We start from the raw sequence: 6,861 nt of genomic DNA on the forward strand, positions 1-6,861 counted from the left end.
ATCAACATGGTTTTTGGCTGTTTGCTGTTGACCTTGACTGATCACCTGGCTGAGGTAGTGTTTCTCAGGCTGCTCCACTGTAGTTACTCCTTTCTCCCACTTTATGATAGATTGTTGCAGTGCAGAGATAAAGGATCGAATCTCTCAGAGAGAACTTTCTGTTGGAAGTGTAGAGAACACACTGGCTAGAGGAGAAAATTACTCTTCAAGTCTTTTGGATCAAAATTGTCTAAATCGCCAGTCCACTGATTTGGTCTGTTTTTTTGACCAGTCAGTTTTCTCTTCTATTAGAGATGCCTTTGTCACCTCTAGCCTTGCCTTCCCCTGTTGAGCTACTTCAGCATCTATGGCAGGAGTGAGTCTTGTGGGCGGAGCAGATCATTTCCCTGGTGCAGGGCAAAGCCAGCATTTCTGTAGGTTAAAAACAGATGCTGACTATGCCAGCACTATGGCTTCACTTAGAAAGGACTCAGAAAAGAAACTTCGCATAAATTCAAGACAGAACCTCCATGTCTGCATAACTCACTGGATAAGAGTGTTACGACTGTTTGAGAAGTGAAACATGAGTGCTTATTTGAATAAGTTTAACTGTTGGATTGTTTTATTCTTTTGCAAGTACCCATCCCCCCACCAAAGAATTCCTTCAAAAGTCTTTGAAGAACAAAAACGTAACACAAGACAACTTGAGCAAAAATATAAATATATGCCTGCACATACACATACATGGCTTCATGCAGTGAGCAGTTCACACGTAGTGAGTTTCAGGAGTGGCTTGTTGCAGGGGCTCAAATGACTTCTTAATGTCCTTTTCTTGGTTTTGCTCCCTTCCTGGTAATCCATTCTTGAGCAGCCTCAAAGTTTCAGGTGAGACCCTAGACTCCACATTCCTCTCCCTAAGGGAGGAGTCAGGTACTCTTCCCCACTAGGTGTGGAGCCCACCTCAATCTTGTGGACTGAGAAAGGGGGAGGGTTGGACTCCCAAACAAGGAAGAAAAATGGATGCTGAGGAGGCAAACATGAAAGGCACAGCAATATGACGTAGTCACAGTAAAACATCGAGGCTGGTTTATTTTACCTTTAACTAGAGCCTTGACCTAGAAGGGAGCAACAGGATACGTGTTCTGGTAGAAAGAACATTAGACTGGAAATCAAGACATAAGTAAAATCTCTTATTTTATAACCATTTTGTTACAGCTGCTCAGTGGTAGCATGCCACTGTATAACTGCATGTACTCTCCATTTCTGAATCTAACTGGCAAAAATAACGTATCTCTTAACTACCTGATATAGTATATGAGAAGATAAAATAAGACAGTAAATGAGAAAATGTTTGGAAAAAATATTTTAGCAGGAGAACTCTGTCCACAATTCTAACAAAGTCCTCGAATGACTTGTTTCAATTCTGAGAACCAGTTTGCACAGAAGGTCGTCTTCCTTCTTGGTGGCTCATCTATACAGTATTCAGGTGAATATATCAAGCAATAGATTTTAGGATAAAAGCTGTTGAGAAAGAATTACTCCTATTCGCCACAACACAGATGAATCTCCCACAGCGTTAGGTGAAAGCAGATGAACACAAGAGAATACACTGTGTGATTCCATTTACACAAGGCTCAGAAACACATGGATTTCATCTGTGGGGTTAGAAATCAGGTTGATGGTTAACCTTTGGAGGGTTTGTAAGCAGGAAGGGCACAAGAGAAGGTTCGTGGGATGCTGGCCGTACTCTTATTCTTGACCTGGAAGTTGGTTACATGGTTCTGTTCCGTTTATGAAGATTCATCACGTGACATGATTTCTGTACTCTTCTGTCACTCAGTCGTGTCCAACTCTTTGTGACTCCACGGACGGTAGCCTGCCAGGCTCCTCGGTCCGTGGGATTTCCCAGGCAAGAATACTGGAGCAGGTTGCCATTTCCTTCTCCAGGGCATCTTCCTGACCCTGGGATCAAACTCTCGTCTCCAGCATTGGCAGGTGAATTCTTTACCGCTAAGTCACCAGGGAAGTCCTCTGCCTGTATATCTCATCGAAAAAGTTTATTCTATACAGGTTTAATGTCATTATGCATGAATCCAGTTTCAGATTGCAGAGGCTGGAAAACTAGGGCCTGTGGAATGAATTTAGACTTTGGATATTTCTTATCTTACCAGCACTGTGACTCAGGGTTCCTCCCACCGCCCCAGGGCAATAGTGATAGGCTGGGAGTCTGGGAACTGGGAGAAATGTTAGATGTACTTGCCATTTCTCCATAGCCCTCATTTCTGTCTCTAAAGCTACACCTGGCCAACTTCACCCCTGTCTGACCCCCTGAAGGTATTTGACTTTTCAGACTCTGGACAGGCTATAATCCTGACTCCATCAGAGCCCAGAAAGTGACCCTGGGCTGGTTACTCAGCCTCTCTGTGTCTGCTAATCCTAAAATTATAGTACATTCCCAGAAGTTGTTTTTTTTTTTTTTAACCAAGGATCAAATGGGCACGTAACACAATGCCAGCCATTCAATAGATTAAAAAAAAAAAAAAAATGGAAAGGATAACTATTAGTAGTAGTAATTTTTAAATAATAGAAATGTTTAATGAAATAAAATTGCTGATCACCTGTGGATTCCCAACCATTGTCTCACAAGAACTACTGCTAAGCCAGTCCTTGTTCAGATCACATTTGCCTTGTCAGTGTTTTCATCAACCATGTTTAATAACAAGTTACCAGATCTGGATATTGGGGGCTGTAAATTTCCCTGGTGACTGTTGCCAGTGACAGGGAAGGAAAGACTCGGGTAATTACCACTTGTGTTTCCACAAAACACATGAACTCAAGTCAAAATCAAGGGGTTTGGACAATAAAACATCAGCAAGAAAGAGCTGCCCAACCTGTATGATAAGAAATGGGTGTCTGGTTAGAAAACATAAAAGGGGCTAAGACAAGTGTGGCAGAACACCGCTGGAAGCCTCTGCACTGGCAGGACCTTTTCTTTTTTCTTCCCAGATGCTGCACACATCTGGCAGAAGAATTCAGGCTTTAAGATTAGTCATGGGTTGGTTAGGAATCAGTACCTTCACCCCAGCCACAACCCATGGCCTTGATCTTCCATGTTCCATTAGTAATGCAGTTGCCTTTCTTTGTTTAGCATGGTTGTTTGGAAATGATGCGAGGCTGTTCAGTACCTTTCAAACAAGGTAGCTTAATAGGTTCCATGGAAATATCCCAAGACAGCAACATTCAAGGACTTTTAGAAATATGCAGACACCATAACTCCAATGGAAAACGCTCAAGACAGTCCTTTGCAAGATGTTGGAGTTAGATCCAAAACTCTAGTTGAAGATTCTTTGATTTTTGAGCATCTTGTTTTCAGTGTATGAGAAAATAGGTTATAGTGGGTTTCAGTGGGAAATGTCTTGCCTTTGGATTCCCCCAAAGTGTTTCATTTCTTGAGAAGAAAATGGATACACTTTAACCCCCCCCCCACTGCCCCACACCCCGTGCAATCTTTGTGTATCGGTAGACTATCATTCCTGCAGTGGGTTTGTTTAGGTCAAGTTTGTGTGTCCAGAAGGAGCTGTCCACATCAGCACAGGACTAGGGGCCTGGGTGGGGTGCTGGGAGAGGGGGTGGACTTGAGCAGATCGAGCAGTGATAGGAGAGAATTGAAATTTCTTAGGATGACCAGTCCCAAATCTCCTGGACTTCCAGAAATTATAAAAGTCATGGGAGAAAAATTTCTCCAAGAGTTTTGTTTGGTTATAGCCAAAGGAACTGAATTTCAACAAATCCAAAGTGATCACGGTGAATTAAAGAACAAGCTCAGAGCATGGCATGTGGCCATTTTTAAGAGTATAGATGCCCTTCTACCCAGCTAATGAAATGGCCCTATTTTCCTTCTGACAACAATGGTCAAAACTGATAACAGGGTAGTTGATTTTAAATCACCTAAGATTCAAGGAGGCAGTAAGAAATAAAAATTTGCTCCAGGTATCTGGAGGGGCAAGGCCATTTGTACAACTGGACAAGAGAGACCATTAGCAGCACTTTCTCCAGAAACCAGTTTTCTGTGCATATGCATCCTTGCAGTTGTTCACAAGAGCATGGAATCCTCCTGGCTCACCTGGAAGTGTTCTCTTTACCTAACCTCTGACTTTGGTTCATACACTGTCACCCACTGTTAGAGGTATTCAGCTGAAAAGAATAGAGGGTATCTGACTGATGAATGATAATAAGGGCAGGTTGGATTCCAGAGTTTGTATAACTCTGAGATAGTTTATGCTCCTCTTTTCTCAGTCTCAACAGAAGAGTAAATTGCAAGATGCTCCCCCATTCAAACCCCTTTACATGCTACAGTTTATCTCTAAAGGAAAGAAAACACAAGCAGAACAGCTTTGTAGGACAATTCTCCCCTTAGCCTCGCAAAACAGCACTTGTAGGTACGATGAGACGTAACCGAGCTAGGCAAAACAGATACCACCTTTGGAACAGGGAGCTGTATTTTCCTTCAGCCAGATTTTGGGAATATATGATGTTGGTTTGGACACTGGTATTAAAACAATCCCTACAAGCTTGGGCAAACACAACTGCAGAAATCTTTAAAAGCCAGTCGTGTTTGTGCTGAGGGCATCAAACTGAATATTAACACATGGTGGTAACTAGCCAGTCATTCTGTGCACGTGTTTGGACTTTCAGAAGATAATCATTTCATGTCTAGGTCTGTCTCTGGCTCATTTGACCTTGGCCTAATTGCTTAAACTGTCTTGGCTTCAGGTTTTCTATCTTGAAAGTGAGAGGAATAACAACATCCACCCACCTATCTCATCCGGGTATTGAGTGGATTAACAGGGTCATGTTTGTAAGGTCCTGGAAAACTCTCAAGAGAGTAAGTTCTACCACTTTTCCACTTCCGCCTGGTAATATTTTCGAGTCATAGGTGGGAAGGGCTACACTTAATGGGGCCTTTATTACAGACGGATGTTCTCTGCTTCCTTGTAACCAGAGGACGGACACCTTTTGAAAGCAGAGCTTTTCATTACTGTGAACTCTCTTGACTCTCTTGTCGGCACAACAATCGGGAACTCCTGTGGTAATCCAGGCTTTCTCCTCTAGCTAAATAGTCTGTGGAGCTCTGAGGAAAGCACCATGATTTTACGGCCACAAGGAATTACCAGGACTATTTCTGGATCAGTAATACTTAGATTGACTTCTGGGGTCAAACAGGTGAGTTGACTTCTGTCTCTGCCACTTCCTGGCTGGGTGACCTGAAGCCGATCTCTCAGCCTCCCTGAGCTTTGTGTTGGAAGCACAACCGTGAGGCAGAATGCTTGCCACAGTGTGCAGCACGTGATAAGCTCGCAGGCACTACGGCCTGCATTAATAGTGTGTATGACCATAACTGCACGTATGTATTCTCCAGAGCCATGAAGACTTAAAATGAGTACAAGTCCCCAGCTGAGCAAATCCTAACTCAGTGGAGCTTGTGCTTGCTTAACCAGAACCTGGCTTGTCCTGACTGGCCATTCACAATACCCGCATTTTGTAAGTACTCTAGATTTAGAAAAATGGGGAATTAAAAGCAAACAACTCAGCATCAGGGGCTTATGCAAATTCCTAGAGTGTAATTTTTTGTCAGTACTAATCTAGTTCAATCTCCTGACTTTCTAGAGGCAATAACCACAGGGTACTGCTTTGAGCAGATGGTGACTGCAGCCATGAAATTAAAAGATGCTTGCTCCTTGGAATAAAGCTATGACAAACCTAGAGAGCATATTGAAAGGCAGAGATGTTACTTGGCTGACAAATGTCTGTATAGTCAAAGTTATGTTTTTTCCAGTAGTCATGTATGGATGTGAGAGTTGGACCATAAAGAAGGCTGAGAGCTGAAGAATTGATGCTTTTGAACTGTGATGTTGGAAAAAGACTCTTGAGAGTCTCTTGGACTGCAAGGAGATCAAACCAGTCAGTCCTAAAGGAGATCAATCTTCAATATTCACTGGAAGGACTGATGTTGAAGTTGAAACTCCAATACTTTGTCCACCTGATATGAAGAACTGACTCATTAGAAAAGACCCTGATGCTGGGAAAGATTGAAGGCAGGAGCAGAAGGGGACGACAGAGGACAAGATGGTTGGATGGCATCACTGCCTCAATGGACATGAGTTAGAGCAGGCTCCAGGAGGTGGTGAAGGACAGGGAGGCCTGGAGTGCTGCAGTCCACGGGGTGGCAAAGAGTCGGACATGACTGAGTAACTGAACAACAACAACAACAACTGCTCTGAGCAGCTGACATCCGCTAAGAAGGAACTACATGCCAAGCATCGTGCTAAACTCTGCAAATATATTTTCTCATTTAATGAGAAAATGCCAGTGAGGTAGGTGCCGTTAGTAACCTTTTCACAGAGGGAAACCAAGCTTTAATGAGGCTGTTATCCATCCATACAGTTATTAAGTAAAGAAGGCAGATGTCAACCCTTGACTCTGACTCCTGAGTCCTGTTCTAACCTATTACTATCCAACATAAAATAATATGAGCCATGTATACAGTTTTAAATTTGCTAGGAGCTATATTTAAAAAAAAAAAAAAAGTTAAAAAGAAGCAGGAGAAATTAATTTCAATAATATATTTTCTTTAATCCAATATATCCAAAATATTATCATTTCAACATAGTCAGTATAGAAGTTCTTAACGAGATATCTTGTAATCTTTTTCTTTTCTCATACTGAGGCTTTGACATTCAGTTTATATTTTGCACTTACAGCCCATCTTAATTTGGAGCAGCCATATTTCAAGTGCTCGGCAGCCACATATGGTCCATGAGCACTGCACTAAGCAGTGTGCCCTCACCCATGCACCATCGTGCCTGAGTCTTTGAAGACGGT

The sequence above is a fragment of the Giraffa tippelskirchi genome, chromosome 9 (genome assembly GCF_054371585.1).
Source record: "Giraffa tippelskirchi isolate mGirTip1 chromosome 9, T2T-mGirTip1v1.2.pri, whole genome shotgun sequence".
In the NCBI taxonomy this organism is placed as follows: Eukaryota; Metazoa; Chordata; class Mammalia; order Artiodactyla; family Giraffidae; genus Giraffa; species Giraffa tippelskirchi.